The sequence below is a fragment of the Lathyrus oleraceus genome, chromosome 3 (assembly GCF_024323335.1).
Source record: "Lathyrus oleraceus cultivar Zhongwan6 chromosome 3, CAAS_Psat_ZW6_1.0, whole genome shotgun sequence".
Classification (NCBI taxonomy): Eukaryota; Viridiplantae; Streptophyta; class Magnoliopsida; order Fabales; family Fabaceae; genus Lathyrus; species Lathyrus oleraceus.
In genome coordinates, this window is record NC_066581.1 from 307,422,292 (window position 1) to 307,426,906 (window position 4,615).

Consider the following 4,615-nt stretch of genomic DNA (forward strand, 5'->3'; position numbering starts at 1 on the left):
CAGTCTGTCCCCCACTCTTCAGTTGAGTCTTCTCCTTGCTCCCATTACATGGTTGAAGCATTGAGATCCTAACCCAAGATCCCGTGCAGTGCACATTGAGTCAGAGTCTCTGAGTATAGAAGGGTTCCCCCATTCTGGACCCATGCTCATTTGTCAGACGCTCTCCCTGGTTAGGGATAAGAGCTGTGAGGTCTGATCCTCACTTCATCCCATCATCTGCTTCACCTTAGCCTCGTAATGGCAAGGTTAAGAGCAAACACAGCCTGTACAGACGATTGCTTAGGCAGTCAAACCTGATTGATTGAGCCCCCTTGTTTGGCTATAGTGCGTGTTATGTGGATATCTGATTGACATGCTTGTTTGAGATACCTGTTCTCATTTGATGATATATGATTGTATGCTTGTGTGCTAGCTTCTTTCCTGGTTAGGTTAGTTTGCTTATGCAAGTAGGATAGAAAACCGAACTTAGGGTTAACGATGCATGACAACATTAGGCTCGAGTCTCAGCTCCCTAGTTGTGTATCTTTCCCCGGTTTCTGGTTAGCAATTTAGTCCCTTTCAGGGGAACTACATCGCCCTGATCCTCGTTCCAGACGAGGTATGTAGGCAGGTGGTCGTGCGAGACCACTCCGGGCAACCTTTTTCTTTTTTGCGTGTGTTTACTTGTTATCTGATTGTATTTTGGCTCGGATGCCGACGTAAGCCCAGGATTGGCTGTCGGGCTCCACGTTTGCCGTTTTGAGTGTGTTTTGGGTTCGGATGCCGACGTAAGCCCAGTGATTGGCAGTCGGGCTCCACGTTTGCCCTTTTGAATGTGTTTGGGTTCGGATGCCGACGTAAGCCCAGTGATTGGCTGTCGGGCTCCACGTTTGCCCTTTTGAGTGTGTTTTGGTTCGGATGCTGACGTAATTCCATCCAGTGGTTGTCGGGCTCCATGTTTGCCACCCTTGCTTGTTTGTATGTTTTGTGTTGTTTGGCGTGCGTAAGCCGAACTACAGTGGCTCTGATTCTTGTTCCAGACAAGATATGTAGGCATAAGGTGCGATACCTTATCGAGCCCGTTCCTCTTAACCCCACCTGTGTTCCCCGTGTGTGTGTGTGATGTTTAGCAACCTTTTCTTTATTCTAGGACGTGGATCCCTAGGAGTACCTAGGACGTGAGGGGTGCTAATACCTTCCCCTTGCGTAACCGACTCCCGAACCTTTTCTCTCTGGTCGCGAGACCATGTCTTTCCAGGTTTCTTTGAGCGTTTCCTTTCCCTATCTTGGGATAAATAACGTTTAGTGGCGGCTCTGTGTGTTTTTATTTTTAGGCTCGCCGGTTGATTTTTCGCAGGATGCGACAGCGCTTAAGTGATTTTGGCATATCATAAGATATGGGCCACATACACTTAAGTGGGCTTTTTAGCTTGCAGCCCACACAAGTGGTTCTATAAATAGAACCCTTGTGCATAAGTATTTGTGCAGTTGTAATTTCGTTTCTCTCTCTCTCTCTCTCTCACTCAAAGCCTTCATTCGTAGCAGCTAGCACTAAGATTGAAGGAATCCGTTCGCATGGACTGAGTAGAGGCGTTGTCACAATTCAACGTTCGTGATCGCTCCGTAGATCTGCATCAAAGGTTTCAATCATCACAAGAGGTAACGATTCTATCACTGATCATGCCCATTCGTAAGGATCACTAAAGGAGAAATTTTTTAAATTCCGCTGCATTTTGGATCGCTATTCTTCTTCAGTGGTATCAGAGCCACTTACGAAACCATGCATCTGATAGCTGTTTATTTTCTGTATTTTCTGTATTAATACGATTAAAAGACAGAATGAATCAAAGAATATACGAGTAATTAAATTTGGTATCATGTGTGTACGATTTGGATGATTGATGTTGACTATGCTTCAGAATCCGACGTTAGTATGGTGAAGCAGCGATACATCGATCGTCCATAGGTTACGCAATTGAGATCGATCAAGTTATATATATGATATAAGTAATCCTGATGCAAAATACGGTATATATGATATATTGTTTCTATTTCGTTCATTCAAACACTTAATGGTTGTTTTCCTTTGAGCGATTAATGGTCATTTGCTTCTTGATCCGACATTAGTATGGTGAAGCAATGGCGTGTTGATCAATTATACTGAATTAACAATCGAGGTGTGTTTGACGGTGTGAAATTGGTGCATTAGGGTTCATGACGGTACAAGGGTTGTGTTGTCAAAGAGTTATGTGATTAGGGTTGTGACTGCGTAAGAATTGTGCTTTAAAGTATCAAGTGTTGATACGAAAATCGACGTCGATTTCAAATGAATTGTTCAATAAAATTTTGCGTCGAGTGACCAGGCAGCGGGCAGCGGAACCCCCAACTAACTCCGCGTAGAGTGATCGGTCGCTAAAATATAATTTGGTTTATTTAATTAACAGAATTTAAATTAATAATAATGATGTGTTTATTATTATTGTCTTGTGGTGATCGATTATGGCCTTAGTTTTCCTTTATTTTATTTTGAGATTTTAAAATACGACCTGCGTGTCATGCCTCTCTTTTTAATCTCTTAATGTAACTTCTTTTCTCATCTCACTTCCTCGTATGTAAAACGAGTTTCTTTTATGTAATGTAATGTTATGAAGAAAGAGAAGAATACAATGTCAAAGGAGGACAACCTTGAAGATCTTGCTTGGAGAAGCTTAGGTCGTTATTAGGTTAGCTTAGGTTCTCTCATTGACTTGGGAGAATGTTAGATACCCAAAAATGCTTATTTGAGCTATCAAATATGGGTATCTTTCACTCCGTTTCCTTGCTAAAGTGTTCGAAACAACCTTTGTTTTTGATGAATTGCAATACAATGATAAACGATCTTGGTACCTTTGATTTGTGTGTTATTGTGCAGGAATTAGGCATGAAATAATAGAAAATGAAGCCACAAGAAAGTTGGCAAAGGGACCAAAGAAATGATGCATTCATCAGCTTGCTCGCTAGGCGAGGGCTGTGGCGAAGGACTCGCTAGGCGAGCGCCCAGCGAGAACCCAGCGAAAAGCTCCAGTATTTTACAGTGGCAAACATCAACAAATTCGCTAGGCGAGCTGCCAGCGAAGTGTGTAGCGAACACGTCCAGACTTGGTGAAAAGCGCAGCCAGCACTCACTCGCTAGGCGAGCCATTAGCAAGCTCCCAGCGAGCATTCCAGTAGCAAAACCTCTCAAGCTCGCTGGAGCGAAGGTTGAAGCGTGGGCTTCGCCTAGTGAAGGTTTTGTTCGCCCAACGAACATGACAGTCTGGCAAAGGTTATTTCTCTGGGCGCAGGTGCCTCATTTAGGGGCTCGCTAGGCGAGTCATTCTGCTCGCCTAGCGAGCATGACAACTCAGTAGCAGCTCTATAAGTAGCAAGGGCTACTTTTTGGAGCCAGACTTTCACACCTCCATACTTTTGTACTTTTAAGATATTTTTCAAGCATTGCTCTTAGGATCTTTTCTGACCTAGAAATCATTTCTCTTCATCTCTTAACAATCTTTCACAAAAAGAAGGTGGATTCCCATCCAATCTCGATTATTCGACTCGGATGTTGATCAACCTTCTTCCGAAACTTGTTGACCAAGCTACCATGAAAATGAGTAGCTAAGTCCTTCATTTTGTCAAGGTTAGATGTAGATGATCATTAGCTTTGTGTGTAAATGGGATGATCTTCATTTGTAAACTCTTTAATGGTGAATATATGGTGAAAACTTTGTTCTTATTCAAAACTCTTTGTGTTTGTTTATGATCGAGAGATGTTTACCAACTCTTAACCTAGGTTTTCATCCAATCTTGTTTGTTAGCTAGAGATAGTAATGAATGATTTTGTTCACCATAAGGTTGAACCAAAAAGTTGTCATTTTGATAGATTGTGTTAGAGATAAACAATGGATCAAAATGGGAAAACTCACAATGTGTGTTAGAGATAAACACATTGGGAGGACTTTGTGAAATAGTTTATCATCTAAAGGAGTTTATAAGTTTTTTTGATCAACATATACATGCAAAGTGATCGTCGAACCCTAACTTTGGCAATATTTCTCAAATATTAAAACCAAAACTTTTACCGCATTTTATTACACTTTTATGCAAGATACCGTGACAAACACCAAAACCCCATTGTTACCTTAAGCTAAGAATTGAAACAATTGTCGAAAGGCGGTGATATCTCACAATCCCTGTGGAGACGATAACAAAAACCCGACACTTAAAATTACATTCAACAAAATGGTGTCGTTGCCGGGGATTGTGAATTGATATTGCGAGCATCGCAATGGTTGCTTAATTTTTAGCTTTTAAATTTTTGACTTGTGCTTGTAATTTGTTTGGTTTAGTGTGCAGCTTACGTTTTATGCGAGGGCAGATCCCTGTGGACGAACTTCTTTTTGATCCCGAGATCGAGAGAACCGCAAGGAGGCTTAATAGCAAAACGAGACGAAGGAGGCAACAGGCTAGACAACGTCAAGAACAAGGAGAAAGTTCTTCTACCACACATCCACCACCGTTCATACCTACCATGGAACCACCACCACCGCCCATTTCCACTCCATGCATAAACAGTCCAAGAAACACTGCTCAGTTTGCCAACCACACGGGAAGGCAA